At 35.9% G+C, this 22,679-nt stretch overlaps 1 long non-coding RNA gene across 1 annotated transcript in view; it reads left to right on the forward strand.

The window, feature by feature from the left end:
- The window catches only part of LOC132666657 (uncharacterized), a 297,042-nt gene extending 290,401 nt beyond the window's left edge, over nt 1–6,641 (forward strand). The window contains exon 3 of the long non-coding RNA XR_013555383.1: nt 6,485–6,641. This is a non-coding gene — a long non-coding RNA (uncharacterized LOC132666657). The remainder of the gene's footprint in view (nt 1–6,484) is intronic.
- The last annotated feature ends 16,038 nt before the right edge of the window (nt 6,642–22,679 follow it).

The raw sequence follows: 22,679 nt of genomic DNA on the forward strand, positions 1-22,679 counted from the left end.
AAATGTGGGCAAAATGTAATTATGAAAGACCATTTAAGCATGATGATATTGGCTTCCATTTTCTTTTATGAGTTGTCATCTTGGACCATCAATGTTGAAATAAAAAATAGTTTAGTAGAAGGGATTTTAAATAGTTACCTGTGTCATTTAAAGAAATCTGTGTCCCACTTATATTGATTTGGCCAAAGTTTAAGGTTTAAAGTTTAGAGTTTATGATCCTCAAAATTTCACCTCTCCTATATCATTAATGGAAGGTTCCCTAAAGTTTATTTTTATCATTGACACAAATTGTATAGAATTAATTCTTAATATTTTTTTTAAAAAAAGAGTAGTTATTATTCAGGCTTCAGTTCACTTTCAATTGATTCTCAGCAAAGTGGGACAATTTTATTCTAATTTAATATATACAGCTGAACTGAAATAAACACAGATTTTTGGGAACTTCATGTATTTCAATACATGATCCTTCTGGGATGGAGATTAGCATAGACCTCTGTGGTCAGTTTTATTTTCAATCTTCCCAGTTTTTGCTGTTGAGAGAGCCCTGAGGAATTTCATTTTGTGGCTTGTCAAAAACATGATAAACAAACATCTCTAGATTTTTAAATATAGCAATGAGCATTCCACATACTCTAATTTTTCTTAAAAAGGGAAATGCTATCTGCTGGATTTGAATCATTTAATGACATATAAGAAATATGGAAGCTTTTCTACATGCTTAACTTCCTAGAGAAAATACATGGAATTTAATTTCATGGCTAATGATCTTCAGTAGATAAAATAGTCACGAAATATATGCTTACAGAATATATTATATGTGCTTACACAAGTTGAAGGAATTTGACCTTCAAACAAATTTGTCTTTCAAGATATGAGACCCAACCTCTCTGAAAATCTAAAGTGTATATTTTGCATTACTGTGAGTAAACAGAATTTGGATGAATTCCCCCTTGTTAGTAATCTATATTCCAGAATAAGAGAACACTAATTTGAATCATTTGACTTTATACTTCCTTGTATTATAAAAATAATACAAAATTATGGTATGATATGACGTGTGTGTTCATGTATAGGTATATGGTATGTCTATGGTGTGTACACACACACACACACATACACACATACACACAGTTTTTCTACAGTGGAGTTTATTTGCTTTAGTATTCCAGTGTATATATTATATTGATATAATTCTCTATGAAATTTAATTGTTTCTCATCTTTTTCCTATTTAAATGCTGTAATTAAATATTTTTGCCACTGGTAAGGTTATCTCTGAAGATAAATTTCAGAATTGGTATTGCTAGGTCACAATTTAAATTATGATGAATTGCCATAGCTTTCCATACAATTATGTGTTAATGTCTCTATCTGTGCATATCCTATGACAGTCCATCAGTTTCCTGGATATTTTTCATGTACAGAGCATTGGAATTGAAAGAAATTGGAAAACCTTCTCCAAGAAAGTCATTCATTTTTTGAACTTTGTTCATGACATTTTTCACCATAAATTTTCCACTAGGGTTTGGGATTGACCTTGTATAAGGCATAAACATACAAATCTAGCTTCGTTTTTCTTCTAAATGACTAGGATCCTACCCAAATCATGCATTTAAATAAAATATTTTTCCCACTGATTTTGAAATGTCATGTTTATTGTATACTGGATTTCCTATATCTTTGAGTTTGGGTTCTCTCTTTTGTTTTGCTGATGTCCTTGCCTGTTGCCCTGCTAGTGTAACACTAAATTAATATAGTTTTATGGAAGTCTTTTCATGCTTTCCAAGCCTTGTTCTTCCTTCTTCTTCATTTTCAGAATGTCCTTGTCTACATTTCCAGGCTTATTTTTCCATGAAAATATTTCCCCCCTCTACTACTGAGTAGTTTAAATAACACTGGAAATACATGGTATCTGAAAGTCTAAAAATTATCAGCTTTGAAATTATGTAGGTCTGGTGCTATTCTTTGATAACATTATTTAGCACACTTCCTTTTTATGGTTGTTTTAAAGTAAATTTTGGTTATTTATGTCTTTCTTACATATATCCAATTCATCCACATTTTCAAAGAGGAGTATGTAAAATTGAGGAAATATTCTTTTTTCATATAATTTATTTTTAAAAATTTTTATTTTAATTCCAGTTAGTTAACACAGTGCTATATTTGTATCAGGTATACAATAGAATAATTCAATACTTCCATACATAACCCAGTGCTCATCACAACAGGTGCTCTCCTTAATCCCCATCATCTGTTTCCTCCATTCCCCCACCCACCTCCCTTCTGGTAACCATCAGTTTGCTCTCTAGAGCTAAGGGTCTGTTTCGTGGTTTGTCTCTATCTTTTTTCCCCTTTACTCATTTGTTTTGTTTCTTAAATTTCATATATGAGTAAAATCATATAATATTTGTCTTTCTCTGACTGTCCTCTTTCACTGAGCATTGTGCTCGCTAGCTCCATCTGTGTCATTGAAAATGACAAGATTACATTCTTTTTTATGGCTGACTGATATTCCATCGTGTGTGTATGTATGTGTATATATGTATCTCCACATCTTCTTTATCCACTCATGTATTGATGGACCCTTGGGCTGCTTCCTTAATTTGGCCATTTTAAATAATGCTGGTGTTGACATAGGGGTGCATGTATCCCTTTGAATTAGTGTTTTTGTATTCTTTGGGTAAATACTTAGTGCTTAGTAACTAAATAAATACTTAGTTCTTTGATCATAAGTGATGATGAGCATCTTCTCATGTTTCTTTGGCCATCTGTAGAGAGATGTCACTTAATGTTTTCTGCCCATTTTTTAATTGGGTTTTTGTTTTTTTGAGTGTCGAGTTTTATATGTTATTTATATATTTTGGATACTAACACTTTATCAGATATATCATTTGCAAATATCTTCACCCATTCTGTAGGTTCCCTTTTATTTTTGTTGATTGTTTCCTTCGCTATGCAGGGCTTTTTATTTTGATGTAGTCCCAATAGTTTATTGTTGCTTTTCTTTCCTTTGCCTCAGGAGACATATCTAGAAAAATGTTGCTATGGCTAAAAAGAAATTACTGCCTTTGTTCTCTTCTAGGATTTTTATGGTTTCATGTCTCACATTTAGGTCTTTAATCCATTTTGAATTTATTTTTGTATATGGTGAAAAAAGTAGTCAGTTTTATTCTTTTGCATGTAACTATCCAATTTTTCCCACACCATTTGTTGAAGAGACTGTCTTTTTCCCTTTGGATATTCTTTCCTGCTTTGTTGAAGACTAATTGATTTTGATCCGTGTGTCTACTTTTGTGTCAGTACCATACTATTTTGTTTATTACAACTTTATAACATAACTTGAAGTCCAGAATTGTGATGCCTCCAGCTTTGCTTTTCTTTTTCAAGATTGCTTTAGCTATTCAGGGTCTTTTGTGGTTCCATACAAATTTTAGGATTGTTTGTTCTAGTTCTGTGAAAAATGCAGTTGGCATTTTGGTAGGGATTGCATTAAGTGTTTAGATTGTTTTGGGTAGTATAGCCAGACAACGTTCTTCCAATCCTTGAGCATGGAATGTCTTTCCAGTTTTTGGTGTCATCTTCAATTTCTTTCATCTGTTTTATAGTTTTCAGAGTAGAGGTCTTTTACCTCTTTGATTAAATTTATTCCTAGGTATCTTATTATTTTTGTTGCAATTATGAATGAGATTGTTTTCTTCAATTCTCTTTCTACTGCTTCATTATTGGTACAACAGATTTCTGTACATTGATTTTGTATCCTGTGACTTTACTGAAATCATCGATCAGTTCTAGTAGTGTTTTAGTGGAGTCTGTAGGGTTGTCTATATATAGTATCATTGTTATTAACTCATTCTTTTTGTTTATTCTTTCCTTATTTGACTTTATTTTCTCTTGATTATGCTAATCCCTTTAAATTGAGGGCATTTTGAAGAGGTGCTCTTTATCAAACCAATTGTTTCCTAAATCTTATATAATTTTTTTATTTTATATCAATTATATATTACTATATTATTTTGTATAAAAAAATATATATATATATATATATATAAAATAAAATAATTATATATAATATATTTTTCTCCTCTACTTATTTCATGTTATTGTTCCTTTCTAATTGCTGGGGTTCAATGTATAATTCATTTTACTTTTAACTTTAGAAATTTTTAGTAAATATTCTATGTATACTTGAAAAAATATATAATTGCTATTATTATGGGCATGATTTCACAAATGTCTGTTGACAAATGTGTTTGATATTATTTGGGTCTCTATTTTCTTACCGATATTCTGCCTGCTTTTTCTACTATTACTTAGAAGCGTTGAAGTCTTCAATTATAATTGTGGATTTGTTTATTTCTTTAGTCATTTCTATCAGTTTTTGTTTCATTACTTTGAAGCTCGACTGTTAAACACAGCTTGCACCATTAAGATTGTTATGTCTTCTAACAAGTTAACCCTGTTAAAAGCTCTAGTTCTTTTTTTAAAATTTTATGTTTATTTTTGAGAGAGAGAGAGAGAGAGAGAGAGAGCCAGCATGAGCAGTGGAGGGGCAGACAGAGAGAGAGAGACACAGAATCTGAAGCAGGCTCCAGGCTCTGAGCTGTCAGCACAGAGCCCGACATGGGGCTCGAACTCACAAACCGTGAGATCATGAGCTGAGCTGAAGTCGGACGCTCAACCAACTGAGCCACCCAGGTGCCCCTAAAAGCCCTAGTTCTAAAGTATTCTTTGCCTAATATATTGTTACTTCACCTTTGTTATATTTATTGTTTGCACATTACAGCTTTTCTCACAATTTTACTTTTAGTATATCTGTCTTTATATTTAAAACATGTGGTTACAGACAACCTTTAAAAAATCAATCTAACCTACTCTGCCTTTGTATTGGAGTTTTAAATATTTATATTTAATTTTATTGTCAATATGGTTGCTATTATGTGTATTGCTTTGCTGTTTGTTTCATGATTACCCATCTGTTCTTTGTTCCATTTTTCCGTTTTCCTCTTATTTTAACTATTTTATTTTTTTTGTACTCTGCCTTATCACCAATGTTGGCTTATTAGCTATGCCTCTGTGTTTCTACTTTTAGTGGTGTCTCTAGCATTTATATCTCCAACTTATCATAGTCTGCCTACAAATAACACAACACCACTTCTCATATAATATAAGGACCTTACAATATTGTGGTTCTGCCCCCCATCCTTTGTCTTATTTTTGTCATACATTTTACTTTTATGTATATACAATGCCCTTAATAGTTGTTATTATGCTTTTAGACCCTTGGTTCTATTTTAGAGAAATTAAAATAAGGAAAAAGTATTTTATATTTATTTTTATTTTTACCATTTCTGGAGCTCTTTATTTCCTCATGTAATTCCAAGCTACTGTCTGATGCCATACTTCATCTCCCTCAGGAAGTTTCTTCAATGTCTCTAATCCAGGTTTTCTGGCAGCAAATTATCTCAGCTCTTAAACTTTTATTTTTCTGTGAAACCTCTATTTTCCCTGCATTTTTGAAAGATATTTTTGTTGAATATCAAATTCCACGTTATCAGATGTTTCCACCCCTACTTTTAGTACTTTAACATGCCACCCCAGTGCTTTCTGGTTTGTGTGTTTGCATATGTAAAGTCTGTAGTTGTTCTTATTTTTGGTCTTCTGCACAAATGTCACTCCCCTTCACGTTCGCTGGACAGTCTTTCAAGCTTTACTTTTTGTCACTAGTTTTTAGAAAGTTTGTCATGATATGTTTCAGCATGATTTTATTATGATCTATTGAGCTTTAGATCTGCTGATTCATAGTTTTTATCACATTTCTAATTTTTTAAGCCATTGAGTATTCAAATACTGTTTTCTTTTTACCTCTCTTTTCCTCCTGGGACACCAATATACATATATTAGACTGTGTGGTTTGTCTCTCTATGGTTCATTTTTGATAGTTTCTATTGCTGTATTTATATATTTTGATCTTCTGTCATGTCTAATCTGCTATTAACCTCATCCAGTGAAATTTTCATTTAATCTATTTTTTTTTAATTGTAGAGGTTCTATTTGGTACACATAATTTCCATTTCTTTTCTCTTCAAGATGATGTTTTATATTAAACCAGGAGCACATTTACAATAGCTTTTCTACAATTCTTTTATGTGTCATTTTCTGCATCTGTTTCTTTGACTTATGTATCTTCTGCTTATGGATCAAATTTTCCTGCTTTTTTTCATCTGGGAATTTTTGTTTGTTTGTTTGTTTTGATGCTGAAATTATTTATTTTACTTATTTGATTTCTAGGGTTTCAGGTATGTTATGGATTGAATTCTGGGCCTTCCTCCCCCAAATTCATACGTTGAGGTCTTAACCTCCAGCACTTCAGAATGTGAACTTCTTTGGAAATAGGGTCATTACAGGTGTAATTATGTAAGTTAAGGTGAGGTCCTGCTGAAGTAGAATAGATCCCTAATTCAGTATGACTCTTGTTCTTATTAAAGGAGGAGATTCGGATCCAGGCACACATACAGAATACCATGTGAGCATGAAGATGACCATCTACAAGTTTAGGCAAGAGTCCAGGGAACAGATCCCTCCCTCAGAGCCTTTGGTTGGAACCAAGCCTTACAACACCTTGATCTAGGACTTCCAGACTCCAGAAAAGTAAGACAATGTATTCTAGTTGTTTAAGTCACCCACATTCTAGTACTTTGTTATCACAGCACTAACACACTAAGGCGATGTATTCTATTAGAAATCATTGGCTTTTATTTTAGAAGTTACTTAAGTTACTTGTGAATCAGTTTGATCATTTTCAAGAATGTTTTTCATCTCCGGTAGGGTAGATTTGGAACAAGCTTTACTCTAGGGCTAGTTGAGCCCTATTACTGAGGCATGGCTTCTTGGTTGATTCCATTGGGTATTCTGTGTATTAAAGAAGACTCTACTCTGGCTTGTTCGGACTCATATATATCTTGGATCTGTGTGGCTCTGGTAACTGTCCAGCTCACAACTCATCAACCCTTCATGTGGCTGTAAACATGGAGTTTACTCTTTGCCGATGCAGCCTCGTATTCAGCAACAAACTCATGGGGAACTGTACTCAGGTTCCTGGGGCTGTTTATCCAGTTTTAATGCTGGCATTTCATATTGCAAGTTCTATCTGCCTCAGCCTTCACACACTCTTAGATTTGTCTATCACTCACTGAGAAGTTTTAAAGTATCCGAGACAGTTGCAGCTTAGATTTGAAAGCTTACTGACCATGAACTAACTACAATTTATCCTTATTGTCTTCTTGCTTAACTAAAAATAATCTTAGGGCATAATAAATGTAAAATGTATAGCTCTGGATAGCTAATAGTTCCACTGCACTCTTTAAAGTTCATATCTTTTCTGATGTATATTTTTTTCCTGTTGTCAACCATATTTTGAGAGAGGTAATAACCAAGTAGTATACTAAAATGGAATGGCTGCATTAACAGTCAGTGAAACTGTCTATGTGACATTAAAGGTAAAGAATACTAAAAAGTTTACTTAATTGGAAAGCATGATTTAAGGTAAGTAAATGGAACATAAAAAGGAATTTTTAAAATGCAAAAATGTGTTGTCAAAGGCATGGATTTGCAGGTCATTTCTTTAGCTGTATTGACAATCTTAACTTCATATATATATATATATATATATATATATATGTATATGTATACATATATATACATACATATACACACACACACATATGAGTTAGAGTTAACAGCAACATCACAAAACTTTAATTCCTTGTTAAAGGATTCATGTTTTTAATTCTCAATTATTTGCTTTTTTTTTTGCTATTTATTTTACTCTGTGCTTAAAATTCATCTTGAATACTTGTGGATTTGTGGTAGTAAGTAGTGTGAAACTGTGCTATCTAGAGAAGTCTTGTAATTTCTTTTTCTGGTAGTTTTATGAACATAGGAGAACTGCTGTTAATGGCTCAGACACTTCATTTCTTCCTCCACTTAAACAGTTTTCATTATTTTTTAGCTACTGCAAATGATTTTGGTTGATTAGTATTCTTAGTGGCAAACAGCAGGAACTTCTCAGGCTAATGTAAGCAGAGCCGTTTCTTACTGGAGTGTATTCAGTAGCTCCCAAATTCATTAGTGATGGGGAGGGGAGCTGAGGAAATTGATTTGTGGTTAAAGGTCTAGGAAAAATGTCCCACATCTGAAGAAAAGCAGCCACCATTGCTACTGGCACCAGTAGAAAACCCAAATGGCAGGAGTTCACCTTTATTGCAACTGTTTCTGCCACACATCAGAGATCCAACCTCGCGACTACAGCTTTCTCCAAAGGTGTTATCTATCTCTTTGCCATCTATAGAGTAAAATTAAATGTCTACATCAAATCTGTTTCTGCATACCATTCATTTCAGAGTCAAAGTCTTTTGTGGAGGATTTTGATTGGGGGGGGGGGTTCCCACCTCCCCCAAGAAAAAAATAAGACACAAGATTTGAATTTTAAATTCTAATTTGAGGAGGCACAACTCAAAATGTAGAATCTTACCAACAGAGAAAAGCTAATCAAAAAATGACTGGTGGCCATGAAAGTGATGAATGAGCTAACCCTGTGACAGCTCTCTTTTAGGATTGACTCAGTTGCATGTCTTCTTACATCAAAAGGGAGGGAATGGTGACCCTGTAAATGTGCCTGCAAATATTTTCATAATTAGCTAGGAGCCTCTGTTTTACAATATTCTTGGAGGTGTTCAGTGATTGGTTCAAAGATCCACTGTCAATCTCAGTTTTTTTTTTAGCTGATTTTCTTTTTAACGTTTTATTAATGTTTATTTATTTTTGAGAGAGAGAGAGAGAGAGAGAGGGAGGGAGCAAATGAGCAGGGGCGGGGGAGGGGCAGAGAGAGAGGGAGACCCAGAACTTGAAGTGGACTCCAGGCTCCACAATGTCAGTGCAGAGTCCGACATGGGGCTCAAACTCATGAACCATGAGATCATGTCCTGAGCTGAAGTCAGGCACTTAACCCACTGAGTCACCTAGGCGCCCCTTAGCTGGTTTTCTTTCGTGTTTTACGTGCCAGTGATAAAGATAAATCATTGTTCCTAGTCAATTCTAGGACATTTGTTTCAAGCAATGATGGTTTGATCCAAGTTTCACTTCCTGGAGTTACCAGTTTTCCTCTATTTCATCTCGTGAGAATACAGCTCAACTTTTGCTGCTGCATTTCAGGTTTGGCATTCAAAATGTGAAGAGCTGATAAATGGAGGCAACCTGGCAAACAGCAGAGAGAGTGATTAGGACACTGACGTGCTGGAGTGGCTGTCAAGGCACATGTTCGGTGCCATTCCTAAAGTGGTGCAGACTAGGGACAGGAGGTGAGGTAGAACATGCCAAGATGTATAAAAACTAGGAACTGAAGGAGTTAAGCAGAACTGTGAAAGGGGATAAAACAAAAATCACCAGGCTGAAACTTAGAAAGATGTGAATTTGGATAGAAAAATCCCAGGGGCCAGGGAGAAATGTCTTCTTGGGTTGAAGATTTGTAAGTCTAAGAGTTTCACACATGAACCAGTAGGGCAAAGAATAAATAAATGTGGATTATTAGTGTCTGTGTTCTGATTTCTACTAATGGGATAGTGAGACCTTAAAGTGCTGATTAAATATCACTGATTACATTATTGCCAACCAGGAGGGATGTGATATGATACCTTACACATGGGCAAAGAGATCTCCCAAATTCATCCCATTTAAGGACTGTGATACCATAGACCCTCCAAGCCTCCAAAGGAATCTGCTTTTCCTCTATAAAGAGAAACTCTTTTTTTTTTCAACATTTTTTTAAATTTTTTTGATTTAAATTCAAGTTAGTTGACATACAGTGTAGCCTTGGCCTCAGGCGTAGAATCCAGTGATTCAGCTCTTACCTATGATACCCGGTGCTTATCATAACAAGTGCCCTCCCTAATACCCATCACCCCTTTCCCCATGCCCCCTTCCCCTCCAGGAACCCTCAGTTTGTTCTCTGTATTTAAGAGTCTCTTATGGTTTGCCTCCCTCTTTGTTTTTATTTCACTTTTCCTTTCCTTCCCTTATGTTCATCTGTTGTGTTTCTTAAAGTTCACGTATGAATGAAGTCATATGAAATTTATCTTTCTCTGAGTAACTTATTATACTTAGCATAATACACTCTAGTTCCATCCATGTTGTTTCAAATGGCAAGATTTCATTTATTTCATCGCTGAGTAGTATTCCATTGTGTGTGTGTGTGTGTGTGTATGTGTGTGTATATATATATATATATATCTGTGTGTGTGTATATATATATATACACACACATAGATATATATATATATATATATATCTACCACATCTTCTGTATCCATTCATCAAGAGAAAATCTTTTTTTAACTTTGCTTAACTGCAAATAATTGTATTAAATATTAGATGATTTCATTGATTAATTTATAGATATAAATTTATATCTATAGATATATATTAATTTATAGATATAAAATTTATAATTTATAGATATAGATATATATTTGTTATAGAGATGACAGAATCATAGAATGAAAAGACCACAGAGATGACCTAGTTAAATCTTATTCCATAATTTAATAAATTAAAAAATAAGAAAATGGGAGCCCATTGGTAACAGTGACATACCTAGTAGGGGGCAGGACCAGGTCTTGTCCGAGGTCAACAGACTTCTAGTTACTTCCAATGCACTTTACTCCCAAGATATATATTAACTACCTAAAAGATCAAAGAATTGGATTGCACATATCACTGATGTTATTGTTCAGTTGAAAAGCTATGGCTAAATTTACTGAAGCATTATAGATTTCTCCATACTATAAGTTATAGTAGTGTGTCATAGTTAATTGTTGTCACTCTTGTCGATACTGTCTACCTGGCTTCTGAGGGTGCTACTCATTGTCTCCTCAGCTGTCAGAATCATTTCTTCAAGTGGAAAAACCAGTTTTCTGGCAACTACATGCTGAATTGATACACTGGTTGTACCAAAGCTTCACGATGCTGCCATACTGCTAGAAGCTTTTCCCTGAGACCCACTGAGGGGTGCAAGACTCTGCCTTCTTCATGCGACCCTCCTGTGTCAGTGTTTTTTGCGGGGGAATAACTATGCTTAATTATAAGGCTCTTATTCATTCCCTACATTTGTCCAGTTCTGATGAACTATTTTTTATTCACAAAGCATTTTTTGGGGTGTATAGAATGATTAGTTTTCACTATTTCCTTTTCAGAAGTCCCATCTCATCTTTTATGCTATATGCTTTTAAATTATGCTGATAAAATCACTGAAAATTTGGCTGCAGAATGTTGAGGCAGAGCCAATACCAGCCCAGACTTTCAGCGAGATATCTTTGACCTGGGGGAGGACTTTGAAAGTCAATAAAATCACCTAGGGGCCTTTATTTTACAGTGAAGTTTTTAAAATATTCTCCTATCACCTTGGTGGTAGATTTAACCCATTTTATTCAAACTGGATCCAGATTTCATAAAATTCAATATGGGAAAGCAAACCTAATTATGAAACACATAAATTAAGAAGTAATTATTTGCATGACAAATCCATTATTAGACTCTCGATGTGAAGTCCATCTATGACAGAGGGATTCTTTTATGTAAATATTAGCACTTTTGAATTTACTTTCAGATTATGAATTGTTCGTCAGGCTGATTAGTTGGTTATTCGGGAGACGATTGCAAACTTGAGAAAAACTTAACATAAGACTTCAGTGCTAAACTGATAGAAGAATAATTATATGTAAAAAAAGAGATCCTCTGAAATTTTCACATGTCAGTGGGAAACTGACATGGTCCCTGGATATTATTTAATAGATCATAATGTGTTTGGGGAGCGAGATTAAAACAGTATCCATAAAATTCCATAACCCTTGGCAAGCTACTGGAGAGTGAGATATAGGGGGAAGAAGGTACATACACAAACACCCCAGGGAGTACAGATAAATATAGACTAAAGGGAAAGCAGTTAGAAACAGCATGCTTCATTTGCTGAGTACTCACTAATAAGCAAATACATAAACATGAGAGTACTGGATCATATACTCTGTTTTGGGGGAAAGGTAAGATCCTGGTAATCTTTCAAGGATTGTTACTTTCTAGCAACCTTTAGACTCAGGTGCTTTCTGAATCACCTGGGCGATGGCTCTATTTCCACGTTGCTACTCAGGGAAAAATATGTTTTTCATATTGCTCATCTCTTCACTATAATGAAAAAATGCAGAAACTGTGTCTGAACGTGGACAGAAAGTACTGACTTCATTTATACTAAATATTTACATGGCACAGAATGGAAAATGGTAACTGCATGGCTCATATTATTAAATTATCAGAAAATATTGTATTTAAATTAATTGGGTAAATTCTTGAAGTGGGTAATTTCTTAAAGTGAATTCATCCAGTTTGACTGTCGACACTTAAGTATATGGTTGCTTTTCTTAGAGCGGAGGTCTCTTGAGGCAGTAAATAACAAGAGCGTGCTAGCTTTGAAAATGTGGATAAGTCAGGGATTTTGTTGGTTTGTTTTTACTTATTTTGCCTATTTAAAAAAGGGGGCAGTGTTATCCATTTGTCTTGTTACAAGTTTTTCAAAAATAGTGCATTAAGATACTTAACACATTAGAGATTTACAGTATACATATCATGTAAATGATTATATTATTATCACGTGCTGATATAATAGTTAGCATTACTATGAAACCAGTAGTTCTCAACCTTGTCATCTTTAAGGAACCATTGAATTAATTTTTCCTTGTAGACTCTACGATTTAGGATTTTGTCAATAAAAACTACTTATATGAAGTAACAATTGATTCCTTTTTAATATTTAAAAGTCACTGCTATTCACAATTGTTAACTAGAGATTTCAATAAGCATTAATTAGCCAGATTGTCAGAGTGAGTTAACATAATCTTAGTACAAAGAAATCCAATGCTGTGTGGAGCCTCTATAGCTTTATCTTTTCTAAAAGTACAATTTCTCTTAAGTCTTTTAAATTTTGAAAAAAGCACTCCAAATTCTTTTGATACCTTGATGAATCTCTAGTGGCTCAGAGACCCCATATTGGGAACTAGTGAATAAGGTGGAATGCCTTTAGGGTACTGTAAGGATTTTTGAGAGTACATAATAGTTCAGGAAACTCATCAGTATGTATTAAAACTACACAGGGAGAACTGTCAGGCTTCTGGAAGCCAATAACATATCAAAGAGACAAACTATCTGCTGCTAGGGTACAGGCTGACGTGAATAAATTTCAGACTGTGGGAAATATGGGCAGACCTAACAGTAAGAAGGTTGCTGAGCATACACAATGCATGACTGATTGCAGGAGCCAATTGGTGTGCCTCCTGATAGCCAAGACAGCAGGTCCCAGGACACTGGCATATGTGATAAATCTGACTTCTTCAGAGAGCATAAAATGCCTGCTCTCATTCTTAGACTAAAAAGAGTAAATCTTTAAACATCATTTGCATTCAAGTGAAAACCCTAAAGGATCTCTCAGAGGTGTTTCAGAGAATGGCACAGAGCAGTACACGTTGTTTTGTGCTGCCAGTATCAGAGAAAAGAAGAGAAAATGCCCATCAGAGAAAAGAGACGAGCCCGGCTTAGTTAGATGTGTAAGACTAAATTTCCAGTGATGGAGGGGACGACAGCTTATCGTGGAAATCCATAGCACTAATCCCTGAGCTTGGACTAACTCCAGTTTAGTTTAAATCCTTCATTCAGCAGCTTATTGAGTATCAGTACTCTCTGTGTGTACTTGGGCAATTTACTTACACTCTCGGAACCTTAGTTTTCTCATTGTAAACTTAGCAGTATACTATACGCTTAGAGAGTTACCGTGAGTATTACAAGATGTCTAATACATGAGGGTTGATGGGGGGTGGGAGGGAGGGCAGGGTGGGTGATGGGTATTGAGGAGGGCACCTTTTGGGATGAGCACTGGGTGTTGTATGGAAACCAATTTGACAGTAAATTTCATATATTAAAAAATAAAAAAATAAAAAAAAGAAAAAAAAAAAAACAAAAAAAAAAAACAAGATGTCTAATACAGACTGGGTGCTCAATGATAAAGAAGATTACGAAGATTATTTGTATATAACGAAAGCAGCAAAGTGTAACCAGCCTCTTTTGCTACGCATTGGGATAATTACCTAATATTTGACGTTTTATTTCTTTGGCTGACATATTCATCTCTTTCATTCCAAAACTGAAATCTCTAAATTGTAGAAAAAGTTGTGTCTTTTTAGTTTTTTTTTTTTTAATTTATCGAACTGAGAGATAGGTGGTCTAATTCCAGCATTAAGAGAGATAGTTTTTTTTTTATTTTTTTTAATGTTTATTTATTTTTGAGACAGAGACAGACAGAGCATGAACGGGGGAGGGTCAGAGAGAGAGGGAGACACAGAATCTGAAACAGGCTTCAGGCTCTGAGCTGTCAGCACAGAGCCTGACACGGGGCTCGAACTCATCAACTGTGAGATCGTGACCTGAGCCAAAGTCAGAGGCTCAACCAATTGAGCCACCCAGGTGCCCCAAGAGAGAGAGAAATTTAAGAGCAAGATAAGGAAAGTGTGTAGTTTCAAATTTTGATCCAGTAACATATTAGCAATATATGATTGACTATGTCTTATTATGCATTTTTTAGAATTCCAGATACTCTTAAGCTGGGATTTATCTGGTATTTAATATTACCCTCAATTATGTTCCTATTAGTGCAGATAATAGAAGCTTACTGTATACCACTTCAAAACGAAAGATGAGTATTTCATATATTCTTAAAAATACTTGGAAAATCGCAGCAATGCAACATTTTGTGCATCATGGTTGGTTGTAAATTGTCAGTTACAGGCACTATATCAGAAAAAAAGAGCTGAAGCAGTCTCTTATTAGAAAATGGAACAAAAAGAACTTAAGCATAATAGAAATAGCTCTAATATTTTTATAAGAGATGCTTATTATTTTCTTCAAGAAAAGAAAAATCACGGTTGGCATTGGTAACCATGAGCTACTTAAATCAGCACAATAAAAAATGGACCTGAGATTCTGTGCACTACAAAGATTGTAGATTTTAAATCTGGATAAACAAAGAAAACCAGAGATTATGGTGTTTTAGAGAAAAATGTATTAAACAGCATGGATCTAAAGGATTGTCTTTAGGGACATGCTGCATAAAAGCTCAGACGATTGAATGTCTTTGAGAAGATAGACCATAAAGACAAGTATCTAACAGGGTTTCCCATAAGAATTCTCAAAGATTTATAGCTTAAGAAAAATTTAAAGTGGAAATAGTAGGAAAAGAAGAAAAATTAACTATTTAATAGGTACACTGTTCAATGTTGGTAAGAGCAACAAACATAAAATTAGGAGAAAATTAGAATACTATAAAAATGAAGATAAAATATTTATATGAAATTTTATATTTATAATTTATAAAACATTTCCCCATATCTCCAAAAGTGGGTGTTATTTCCATCAATTTATAGAGGGGAAAACACATTGTGAAGAAAATGTGCGTTTGGTTAAATAAATTGTTATGTAGAGCCTCTTACCAGATTATAAAAAAAAAAAGACTCGAAAAGAGACTTGCTCATGATTATTAAAAAGAAGCAAAACAGAAAACATACAAGCTGTAATTGTTTGAAAATTCAGACAGGCTAAGTATCTAGGCAGCACGTCTTTACAGTTGTGTGACTTCAAGCAAGTCTGTGCAACAGTGGTTTGCACAAATAATAAAAAGGTACAAGTGACCTATTAACAATTTCTCCTTTTGTTTTTGGGGGGAAACAGTAGCATTCAGAACAAAAGGTGAAAAATATAATGGCCACAATGCTGTTATTGCTAATCCACGTTCCCAATACTGTCTACTCAATGGAAACAAATACTTTGCGCGTAAACAGAAAACTTACAAATGCCATTCAGTTTAACTTGAAAAGTTGGTTATGATTAGCCTCGCTAACAATTTGATTAACTCTATATATCCATAGAAGGGAGCATTAGCATGAAGGATAATTTTAGGGAGGGTGGAGGGTAAATGCTTACAATATTTACTTTTTTATTATTTAAAACATTTTTTAATGCTTATTTATTTTTGAGACAGAGGATGAGCAGGGGAAGGAGCAGAGAGAGAGGGAGACACAGAATCCGAAGCAGGCTCCAGGCTCCGAGCGGTCAGCACAGAGCCTGACGCAGGGCTCGAACTCACAAATGGTGAGATCATGACCTGAGCTGAAGTCAGACACTTAACCAACTGAGCCACCCAGGGACCCCTATACTTAGAATATTTAAAGGGCTGCTTGTTGGATTTATACAGGTTTTCTGGTAGTTTAGGGCTAAGGTAAAGGTGAGGTGATTGTGAGAAGAAGTTAACCCCATACAAGGGTGGACTTTCTATACTTAATGTGCTCAAGTAATAGAAGAGAAAATTTTAGCAAGTCTGCTAATATTGGGAGTATTTTACCAGAATCTGGATTACTATCTGCTGGGGAGAGTTCAGATGGAATGCTTCCATTGTGAGGAAGTGCAGTTGATTTATCTATGAACTTATTCCAAAAATAATAGCTTAAATTCTGGAGTACCATGTTCTAGATAGCCTAAGCACATCAATCTCATTGAAGCAAAAATCTTTTCACTTAGGTGACATTGCCTACATTTTGCAGTTGCTACATTTGAGGCAATTTCTTAGCATTGCTTAATGTAACAGACTTGTTAGGTTGAAAACTGAGAATATAATCCAGGTGTTGGCGTACCACTAAGGTACTTGACCCCTGTGCCATGTGATCCTACTTCCAAGATCCTCTGTGCCATCGTAAATAGTACATCTATTTGGGGACACACGCTGCAGCTGAGCTTTTTGGATTTGTCAAAAGTAGTTGAAATAGAAAGTCAGTATTTGAATGTACGTAGAGAGTGAAAAACACTCTCATATCTGTGTTGTCAATAACAGATGTCATCTATATCTCTGTAAGCAGAACCATATTCCAATGGGATATGTTACATAGTTTCTTATTGTCCTTGTTGAAAATAAGAGGCAGTGTAAAGGCAGGGGAAAGTTAATTATCGTATGCTTTTGGAGTATATCTTATCTCTTTTATGGGAAGAGTTACAATATTAATAAAGATGTATCACTTGTAGGGCACAAATATATTTTGCTTACGACTATGTTAAAACGACTTATCTGCACATATCCGTCATTTAAAGAGTAGCAGCTGAGGAGTGTTTGGTGACAGGTGGTTATCAATCTGGAACTAAAAATTAACTGTGGGTGAGTAATTCTCAAATAGATAATAATCATGTAGCTCATTGAAAGTTTACATGATATAAATACATATTACTATATCTGCCTATCTGTAAAGATAAGAAAAGCAAACCTTTATAATGGTGAAACTAAAAATACTGTTTATAGATTTAGATCAGAACTACAAAAGTAATTGCAGAATATAGATCATTATACTGAAAAGTGCTACCAGTATAGAGAAGTCTTAACATTTTTTTTAGAGATTTTGGTTGGCTTTTATTATTTCCGGAGCTACTGATGAAGCTAAAGAAAAAAAATTAATTAATTCACTAGTTCATTCAATAAACAAATGATGCAGGCTGTTGTGTGGACAAAGAAATAATTAGCAGTTAGGACAACTGGTTTCTATCGCAGAATCTCTCACTAACTAGTTTATGTTTGTGGCAAGGATGTTTATTTCTCAGTTCTTAGTTAGGCCCTTTGATTCTAAAATTAGCAAGTTTACTTTAGTGCCTGTTACATGCAAAGCAAGTTAATTGCTCTGTACATTTCCAGTCACATTTAGGAGAAAATTTCTGTGTATGTATTAATACCAGGCAAAGTCTTGCATTTGAGTAAAAAGATATGTCTAGGTTTTTTTTTTTTCCTTCACCAGGAGATACACACATGGTCACATCAGTGTAAAGTGTTTATTTCTTATTTACTATCAGGCTGTAGGAGTTGTGGATAGATAGCTAGACCAGTCTATGACTGTTTTATGGCTATCCAGAAGTAATTATATGAACGACACAATGGGTATGTTCTTTTGTGGAATCTGCAAGTCATTTTAATAGAAAAATAAGATACCTGGAAGTACATTAAGTCCATTAGATCAACTTGGGTGCCTAAGTGTGCCGCCCCACATCCGGTGTACCCAAATGGAAATAGAAGATCATCTACCGATCACTGAACAGAGCATCGACTGTAATTTAAGAATGTTGCTGACTTTTAAAATGTGTCTAGCAACTCCATTAGACACCACATTGGCCTCTAAGGGAATGTTAATACGACACAAGCTGCATATGAAACTCTTCCCTCTGTAAAAGAACTTTCTGAGTACATCTAGAGGAAAGGCATTTTTCCCCTATCAAATGAAGTAGCCTGACTTAGTCAAAAAGAGGAAAAGAAAGCTTTTGGACTCAGCCAAACATTTCTAGAACAGCTCTTTCACGTCACACTGAGATGGGGATGGCAGAGCAGTGGAAGAGAGAAAACTTAACACAATATGGTGGTGGCCAGGAGCCAGGAAAGCACATTTTGCCACCCCTTATTCATTATTGCTCCCCTAAACACACCAGATGGGGCGGCTTCATCAATGTCAGACCTGCTGTTATCATCAGAGAATTTCCTTATCAGTGGGTTTGGAATGGACACCTCAGCCCCCTCTGAGTAGCAGACAGGCAGATTCATCCATTTCAAATATCACTAGCTTCACACATTAGGGAGGAATGTTCCAGTTAGGACCCAGGTGGGGAGGTCAGCAGGCTCACATGGATGGGGTGGGAGCTCTCTGCTCATCTGAGGGTCCTTTGCCTCCTATGTGAACATTTGGTTCAGAAATATGCATACAGTTGGTACTAGTAGTAGATTTATCTTGGAGAGAGGAAAGCATGACAACATTTGGGGACTGTAAAAGGGCTATTCAGGATTGTATTCTATCTAGAGTATAATTGAATCATTAAATATATGTGCATTTCTAAGTAAGTTTTGTGTAAAACAATAAAGGATTCGTGTTCTACCTTGGCGTCCACCTATGGGTTCATTCATGGGTGCTCATGTATTCATTAAATGTATACACCTGTCAGAGCTGCTTTAGTTGCTGAAGACATGATAATGCAAAGAAGAGGTCCCTGTCCTCATTGTACAAGAGTATCTAAGCACAAGATACTTTGGAACTAACAATAGAGAAGCCTAAGATGTTTGAGACACCCTAGGGAATTGGATTTTACCTTGGTACTGTACAACATTCAGGTGTTCTGGGGAAAAACATTCCAGACAGAAAAATACAGCAAGTTCAAGGGTCTCAAAGTGACCAAGAATACTGTAATTTGTGAAATGCAGAGAAGACCCTTATATTTGAAATCTAGAATGGGAATCTAGAATTGAAATCTAGAAATAATCTGTTTGCGGCCAGATGTGTAGGTAGGGGCCAGGCTATTACAAGGCTTTGGGATCGAGTTTAAGATTTTGTGATGTTTTTCCAACAGGAATGCTAAGTAACTGTAGGTATTTTTTTTTAATGTTTATTTTGAGAGAGAGAGAGAGTGAGAGCTAGAGCGAGCTGTGTGTGGGAACAGGGGAGAAGCAGAGAGAGAGGGAGAGCAAGAATCCCAAGCTGGTGCAGAGCCTGATGTGGGGGCTCAATTCCTCGAACTGTGGGATCATGACCTGAGCTGGAACCAAGAGTCAGACACTCAACCAACTGAGTCACCCAGGTGCCTCAACTGTAGGGGTTTAAGTGGGAGAGATACAATGTGTGTCTTCAACAGAAGGTATCTTGCCTGCACAATAGAAGGATGGACTGAGCAGAGCAAGGGCGCATAGTGAAAGGCCAGGAGGAGATGGTTCCAATGGTCTTGATTAGAAATGATGATGGTTTGGACTAGGGAGCCATAGTGTGGATGGAAAGAAGTGACAGATTCTGGACATGATTGGATTGTAGAATTGAACTGAAGATGGTTGTAGTCTAGTAGGACACAAGATGTATGAACAATTTAATTTAATTTAATTTAATTTAATTTAATTTTTTTTTAATGTTTATTTATTTTTGAGACAGAGAGAGACAGAGCATGAACAGGGGAGGGGCAGAGAGAGAGGGAGACACAGAATCTGAAACAGGCTCCAGGCTCTGAGCTGTCAGCACAGAGCCCGACGCGGGGCTCGAACTCATGGATCGTGAGATCATGACCTGAGCCGAAGTCGGACACTTAACCGACTGAGCCACCCAGGCGCCCCTGAACAATTAATTTTAAAATAGTGTGATGTGTACAAGTCAACAAGTAACAAGAACAATATAATCTTAGATGTGTGTATTGTTAATTTGCATACTATCCCCTGATGCCTCAGGGCTGTGAACTGAAGAAAGCTCAAAGTGAATTGCAAACAGCAGGAAATCTAGGGTTTGGTCTCTGCTGAAGAAGGAAAAGGAATGAAGATTTGCATTTATTGAGCTCCTATTATGTGACAGTCACTGTAGTCAGTGTTCTCAAAACAATCTCAACTAAGTTTCATATTCCTAAAAAGAGTCTTCTTATTCACACTTGACAGATGATAAAACAGATGCAAGTAAGTCAACAGTGTAAGTTACAGCCACTTGGTGGCCAAGCCAGGATGAAAACCCACATCTGATTTTAAATCGAATTCTTTCCCCTATACCTTGTCTCAAATTCTCATAGGGAAGGTTGGAGAGATCAACAGAGCCGAGGCCAGGTGTATACAGCAGGGCTTTTTCCAAAGTGTCATACATTTTACACCAGTGCTAAATAAGCAAATTTTCAGTGGGACAAGGATGGATAAATGATTTAAAAATTTTAAAAACTGTGTATTTATTTTAAATATATTATAAACAGTGGAACTAGCAAATATAGCTAACTCATGATTCTGCAAACGTTAACACCTAAGATGAGTCTGATGCTTTTAAGGTGAACACACTGAGTCAATTAAAAGAAAAAATATTAAGTAAATAATAACAGTAGTGGTATGTTGATAGGACAAAAATTCTGAGGGTGGCAGGTCACACGAAGGGCTACATTAACCAGGATTAATCCACCACAATTTGTTTCAGTTGGCGTTTGTTTCCAAAATACTGTAAAGAACCTATTACATATATATATTTTATTGTCTCCCAACAGTATGACCCTTGCAAGGATCTCCTTTTTGAGATAGAATGAGTGAGCCATACTGCAGACGGGCATTTGGTTGGTGTCCCTCAAAGTCCCCACTGGTGTTACAGATGCTTCAATGACTTTATACTCTCCTTGCCCTTGACCAAGAATGTCATCTGTCACCAAAATCAGAAGTGTACCTTCAGAAAGGAAGGTTTGCTTCCTCTGGTTGGTCACAAAGGACTAGTGTATGTGGCGGAAGTCCCATGAGGAGGACACCAAGGCTGTCCTTAGACCTGACAGTCCTAAGCCGAACACAGCCTTGACCACTTCCTTAGCCTGCTGGACTTTGTCAGGCCCTTAGGCATCAAGAGGGCAAGAAGGTTCACTTCCAAAATGTATTTGGCAGACGCGACAGGTGCTCACAGCTGCATGTCCTGGAATTTTCCTCTTAATTTTTTCTTAAAACACTCAGGATGATACATCAAATAAAGTGATATGTATCGAATGACCTGAGGCTATTCTTCAGGGAAGCAGACAGCCATGGTGTCCTGAGATAATTCTGGATGCCTCACATCTGCCAGGTGGAACAGTGGTGCCTCAGGATGTGCAATGGGGCTGCTGTTGGGCTGCTTGGCCTTGGATCTCGGCAGAAGGTGTTGGGAAGTCCACTCACTGCCCAGCCCTTGCCTCCTAAAAGGCAGTGGATTTTCTGCTTTTCACTTCTGGTTCTGGCCTGGGAACCATACCTGGTTCCATAGCTTCTGGCTGGGTCCCTGGAATGTAGTGCTACAGACTGTGACTCAAGAGTGGTGCAGGGCAACCCATGGAAGTCATCCCATAGCCATATTTTTATGAGCCCGGGGAACACAGAACCCTACCATACACTCTCTAAGACAATCTGGAATGTTTATATTTGTGTGAGATGTCAGATAATAGATGTGGCTACTAAAAAAGCTGAAGAACACCAGAAATTGGCAAATATTTACACTAGGGTGGTAGAAAACCAAATCAAGTGTCACCCAAGAATTATGGAACCAGATGCTGCTATTGTATTGTTTATAAGCATATCTCTTTGGCAAAGTGCCCTTTGGCTTTCCAGTGAGTTCAGAAACACACCTGGGAAATTGCCACTATCATGTACTAATTGGTACCAGAGTTTGCTAAGAGAGTTAATTGAATCGTATGTGTTAATCTCAAAAGGACACATTCAGAAGGTACAGGTACAGATATACTGCAAAACAGAACGTTTTTCTGTCTTTCAGCAATCAGCCTTCTCAGTGCTCTTCCTAGGGAAAGATGTATTTATTCAGTCTGGCCTATCTTGAGAACAGTTTTTAGAAATAGAGAAGTAAAATATGACCAAAGACAAATAGAATGTTAACTGCAAGAGTAATTTAGGTCAGAATAACAGAAAGAATTATTGCTAAGTCAAATATTAGGTAATATCCTGAAAGCCATTTATCTTGAGTGCCCAATAGTCCCCCTCATTTTAACAGTGACATAAATCCCAATAAATCCAGGTGAAGTTGTTAGGTTATTCATTTCTTAGTA

Source organism: Panthera onca, chromosome B2 (assembly GCF_046562875.1).
Source record: "Panthera onca isolate mPanOnc1 chromosome B2, mPanOnc1 haplotype 2, whole genome shotgun sequence".
Taxonomy (NCBI): Eukaryota; Metazoa; Chordata; class Mammalia; order Carnivora; family Felidae; genus Panthera; species Panthera onca.